General features: G+C 44.8%; 1 protein-coding gene and 1 pseudogene across 2 annotated transcripts in view; one reads left to right on the top strand and one right to left on the bottom strand.

Moving 5' to 3' along the window:
- Pld5 (phospholipase D family member 5) overlaps positions 1 to 6,000 on the top strand; it is a 168,635-nt gene that overhangs the window by 76,211 nt on the left and 86,424 nt on the right. The gene's annotated exons all lie outside the window — the stretch shown is intronic.
- LOC116911842 lies at positions 3,677 to 3,796 on the bottom strand (annotated as a pseudogene).

The raw sequence follows: 6,000 nt of genomic DNA, 5'->3' as shown, positions 1-6,000 counted from the left end.
ATAATTCTGTAACCCACTGGGTAGGTAGACTGCTAGTACTATCATTATTATTATTATTATTATTATTATTATTATTATTATTATTATCATCATCATCATCATCATCATCATCATCATCATCATCATCATACAGACAAAATAGAAAGGAAAGCCTTGCTGGTGCTGGGAATGGAAAAAGGAACATGACACAGAAATATCAGGAATTTTGATATACTTAAAGCTAGTGAGAGAGTAGTGCAGGTGACATGGATAAATACCTTGGAAACTAAGTACCTGACACAGGAAATAATAGAAAATAGAGTAGTCTCCAGGATAGCTTTGAGAATTGGAGGATATTATGCACCAGGCTTGAGATTTGCCTTTTGTTGGCTCCTGATAAGTAACTGTTCATGTCCCTGGATCCATATAGAGAAGGTAGTGTAGCTCCAGGAATCCCCAAGTTCTAGTCAGCATTAACTGTCAATTCGTCCCAGCCTAGAGTCATCTGAGAGGCAAGAGTCCCCTGAGGAATTGTCTGAGGCATGAGTATGAGGGATGTCATTGGTTGATAATTGATTTAGGTGGTCTCAGCACACCATGGGCAGTAACATTCGCTGGGCAAATGCTCTGGGAATAAGGAACTTGAGCATGAGCGCACCAGCTCACACAGAAAGCTACCAGCAGCATGGTCCCTGCCTCCAGGTTCCCGCCTTGAGCTCCCATCCTGTCTCCCCTTAATGATGAACTATGAACTGAAAGTGTAAGCCAAAATCACCCTTTCCTTCACTAAGCCGATTTGATCATGGTGTTTATCACACCAATAGAGTGACAAGAGCGCACCATAAGGAAACGACAATCCTACATGATCAAAGCCACTGGGGTCTTTTTGTAAGTTCCCAGGTGTGATTGCCATGTGAAATTCAGAGGATGAGACAGAGTTCCTGGCACAGGCTAGACCTCTGGAAGAACCAGCTTACCACAGGCAAAGCATTCACCATGTTCCTTGTCCTTAAGAATGTCACACCACAGCGCCAGTTGTCCGATAACAGCTGGAATGAACGTGTAAGAAGGCTACATAACATCATGTGTGAAGCCCAGCATGAAAACTTGCCAACTTTGCCCTACAATATTTTTATCAAGTAATAGATACACAGCTACCATTGTTTGTGCTTGACCTCACTAATTTTTGTGATGTTTCACAGGCAACTTTTCTTGAGTTTAAAATCTGTGAAATGGGGCTGAAGGACTATCAGTGGGGAACTCTTATTTGGCATAAGCAATGCCCAGGGAGTTCTACCAGCAGCACAATCAATGGCATTCTGAATAAAAGTCGAGTAACTTTTATACTAATATACTTTACAATTATAATTATTTTTCATTAAAGAAATATAAATAGCCACAACTTTTAAATGGGACCAGAATATGAAATAATAGAGAAAATGTAAAATAGACAATAGAATCAAGATTTTTAAAATATTTGATTGACTTGTCTTCCCATTGCCACCTTTCCTGCCACCCCACCCCATTCTGCTTTAAGCCTTCACAGCCCTAGGATTCTCCTCACTTCCCTTTGTGATTTACAATCTCCTCACTTAAGACCTCCCTCTCTCCCACCTCTCATGGTTCTTTCCTTGCTCCCTGGGCTCTATGGACACTCACTCCAACTTAAACACACACATTTAAACATTTAAAGTTAGCATTCACCCATGAGAGAGAATATATTGCTTTTGCTTTCTGGACCTATATAACCTTACTCGGTATGACACTTTCCAGCTCCACGGATTTTCCAACAAATTTCATAATTTCACTTCTGTTTCGTGATGTGTTCTGCTGTGTATATCCAGCACATCTTGTGATCCAGTCACCAGTTGATTGACATTGGGATGCTCCCATTTCCTTACTGTTGTGAAGTGTGGGTAGCCTCATATCTCTGTCGTATGAGTCCTCTGGGTATATCCCCAGCAGTGGTATAACTGGGTCATACGGCAGTTCTCTTTTTAGCTTTTTTGAGAAACTCTGACACTGTAGCAGTTGACATTCCCTCCAACAGTGAACTAGGACTGTTCTCCACATTCTTGCCAGTATTTTTTGTCACTTGTCTTCTTGATGATAGCTCTTCTGACTGGGATAGAAATGAGATCTCAGAGTAATTTGAATTTGCTTTCCCTATTGGGTTAAAAATGTAGAACACATTTTAAAGTGTTTATTGGACATTTCCTTCTTTTCCTTTGAGAACTCTTTTCATTTGCACTGGTTATTCTTTTCTAGATGTTTAGTTTCTTGAGTCCTTTATGTCTTCTAGACATCAATCCTCTTTTATCTGACCAAAGCTTTACAGCTAGTAAGGGACAGGGACAGCTCTCCTGCTCTCAGGACCCTGTAATGGCCAACATTCACCTGCCTCTGGTGGTGGGGGCAAAAGGGAGAGGAAGGGATCTCTCCCTTATCAGTGCCACTGCACAGCAGACAAGAGGCAGGGCCAGCTCTTCCCACACTCATACTCTAAGGGCCATCTCACCCACAAATCCCACATCCAGGACCAGCTCTACTGTGCCATCTAGGTGAGGTGCAGGGCCTGGTCTCCCGAGTGCTACAGTAGTGAGGGACAGGGCCAGCTCTCCCACTCTGATGACCTGGGAGTGGGGGTAGCTCTTCTGCCTGCTGTAGGTGGCAAAGGATGGGGAGGCATCTGTCCCTTGCCCATGTCATTGCATGGTAGACGAGTGGCAGAGCCAGTGCTCACACCCTCAGGGCCAGCTCATCTGTACCACTACCAGGGTCAGCTCTACTGTGCTGCACAGGCAAGGTGCAGGGTCCGTTCTCCCAAGTGCCGCAGCTGGTGAAGGGTAGGGTCAGCTCTTCTGATCTTGTGTCTCTAGGGCCATCTCTTCCATGATGCCAAGGTAAGAGGTAGGGCCACTTCTGCACAGTCCTCAGATATCAACATGTCCCCAGGTGGCAGTTCAGATCAGGGAAGTCCATCTGGTCTTCAGTGGTAACAAACCCCTGCTCAGGGCTGCAGGGCCACCAACTCGGATGTGGCCCTCAGTGGCAGCACAGGCTGGGACTTGACCATGGTGGCATCACTGGCTACTTAACATCAGCTGTTCCTCTCTAAACTTGAGTCTCCAATTCTACCTCTCTTCATTGTGCACACATCTTTCTGTTTCTCTTTCTCTTCTGTTTCTCCACCATTTATTTGCTCCTCTTAGTGGTGCCCAGGGTCTCTTAGTGGTGAGCAGGGTTCATCTCAAAACATGGTCTGCCCCTGCAGGCCTGTGTGGCAACGGATGGGTATTCATCTCAGGCTAGCTCCCTATCTAAGCCACATGATGCCACTCTGGTAGTTGCCTCACGCTTGCTCCCTCCTCGATGGCCATGTCTCAAATCCAAGGTGGGGTTCATACTAGTCTCTGGTTTGCTTCCTGTCCTGGGAGCTCATCTGGGCCTGCCTAGCACTGGTCCGGTGGTCATCTCAGGCTTACTCCTCACCTGGCCCTCTTGAGTAGCCATCTGTCTTGAGTCTAAGGTAGGGTTCTTCTGGTCTCTGGCTTGCATCAAGTCCTAGGAGCTCAAGTCCTAGGAGCTCATCTGGGCCTGCCTGGTACTGGAACGGTGGTTATCTCGGACTAACTCCCTGTCCAGGCCCCCTGGAGCCAGACAGAGGGTGGTTTTAGACTTGTTTTATTTCTCATGGAATGTTAAACCACTAATCATAGGTGAGAGCACTGAGCATACATGTAGCCTCCCTCCTCTCCTCCACCTACAGCTGTACATGTGACACAGCAGCTAATTCCAAAACACCTCTAGGGAAGGGTCTATTCTTTTTAAAAATCAATGAAGTAATGTTATCAATGGCTCTTATAATTTAAAAGATTTTTTAAAAAAAAAATGGGCTGGTGAGATGCCCCAGCAAGTAATGGTGCTTGCTTCCAAGGCTGATAACCTGAACTTGATTCTTGGGAGCCACACGACACACTGGAAGGGAAGAACTGACTCCTCCTGAAAACTGTCCTGTGACCTGCACACATTTGCCATGGTGCACATGCATTCTATCTTAAACACACAAAGTAAGTCACTTCAATAAAAAACTTTAAGATAAAAATGAAGAGAAAAGCCAATGAGATTGTGTGTGTGTGTGTGTGTGTGTGTGTGTGTGTGTGTGTGTGTGTATGTGTGTGTCTGATTTGAATGTACTTGATTTTGGATAATTTAATTTCTGGAGCTTTGTTTCCTCCTACATAAATTTGTGTGCACATATGTGTGCATGCATGTGTGTGCACATATGTGTGCATGCATGTGTGTATACATGTATGTATGTAAATATGTATGTGTGATAAGTACATGAATAAACTGATATAAAGCGATTTCTTTAAAGACCCTCGTAACTAGCCCAGAAGTAAATAACAGAGAATCAGCAGGGTTTGAGGTACGTGTGGATGATACTGAGTGAACTGGTGGGCATGGAAGCTAGAGAAACTTCTACTTATGTCAACTTGAGCACATGCCCAGCCAGTGGCCCCTTGGATCTGCCAAATGTCTTGGGTTTTGGTTTGTCCTGCAGTGATGGCTTCCAGGCAGCTGAATCACCGTAGCTGGCATAGCAGCCGATTCTAGCGGCTCACCTTATCTGTCACGCAGCTCACTGAGATAACTACGCTGTCAGGTCTAGGATGCCGCCTAGAAGATGCGCTCCAGTGAGATTTGCAAAAGCTCGGCTGTCACTTGGAAATGACAGGTGCTGTGAGAGAAGAACGTCGTGTTCAGATGTCTGCTTGTGCTGTTTAAGTTTTCGGTTCTTGAGTGGAAAGAAAACTTAGAGGCTTTCTGAGATCTTTATGACTCCTGGGGGACTGTTAAAGGTAATGTTTGTTTGTCTTTTTCTTTTTTTTTTCCCCTAATATGATCAGGTACCTGGTTACCACATTGAAAAAAGTAACTAACACATGGCCTAGTTAGGGTTTTATGGCTTACAGAGACACCATGACCAAGGAAACCCTTACTTTAAAAAAAAAGTGTGTGTGTGGGGGGGCTGGCTTACAGTTTGAGAGGATCAGTCCATTATCATCATGGTGGAAGCATGGCAGTGTATAGGCAGACGTGGTGCTAGAGAAGGAGCTGAGAGTTCTACGTCTTGATCTGAAGGTAGCCAGAAAGAGACTGTCCTCCGTAGGCAGCCAGAAGGAGACTAGAATTCCACACTAGGTGCAGCTTAAGCATAGGAGATCTCAAAGCCCATTCCCCACAATGACACAATGATACACTTCCTCCAAGGCCACACCTCTTCATAGTGCCATTCCCCATGGGCCAAGCATCGAAACACATGGGTCTATGGCCAAACCTATTCAAACCACCACCTACAGGTACCATTACCCAACTAAAGTTTCCACACATGCCATTTTCTCTTTTGTCCTGCAAGTGCCATACACTTGTCTATGTGTTAATGGCAGGTAGAGGCCACAAACAGCTTAGACTAAAGGGAAATTTATGTGAAGAATTACTTCCCTCTGATGATTCAAGAGTGTCTGGATACTATAGAAATTGTGCACAATACCTTAGAGATGAGGGAAACTGAGGCTAGAGTTCAGCTATGCTGGAAGAGGTGACCCAGTGGGTTTCAAAGAAGTCCCTGGTTTGCCTGGTCTGTAGTGACTGGGCAACTATAAAACAGCATCTAAGTCCTACCAAAGCTAACATGCCCCAAAATGCTAATGGCAGGTTTTTAGGCTATGTTGCATGTACTAGTGTGTGGGAATCTAAGTGTGCGTGTAGCCTTCCTCAGAGTAGTGTTATTAGAAAAGAAAATGTGAGAGTGTCACAATGTCAGTATGACTCAAATGCTATATAGCCAGCACAGACATGAAATACCACATCAATGTTATTACTGTTTGTTTGAGATTCTTATTTAACTGGGAGTTTGTTTGATTCTTCTCCATCTGACATCTTGGTCTGGGGTACAGGCAGAGCACAGGTAGGCCAGGATGGGTGTCCAGCAAGCAAAGGGACCAAGACAGTGGGAGC

This window comes from Rattus rattus, chromosome 10, assembly GCF_011064425.1.
Source record: "Rattus rattus isolate New Zealand chromosome 10, Rrattus_CSIRO_v1, whole genome shotgun sequence".
NCBI classification, from domain to species: domain Eukaryota; kingdom Metazoa; phylum Chordata; class Mammalia; order Rodentia; family Muridae; genus Rattus; species Rattus rattus.
Note: the sequence above shows the minus strand (reverse complement) of the source record. Positions and strands in the feature narration are given on the sequence as shown.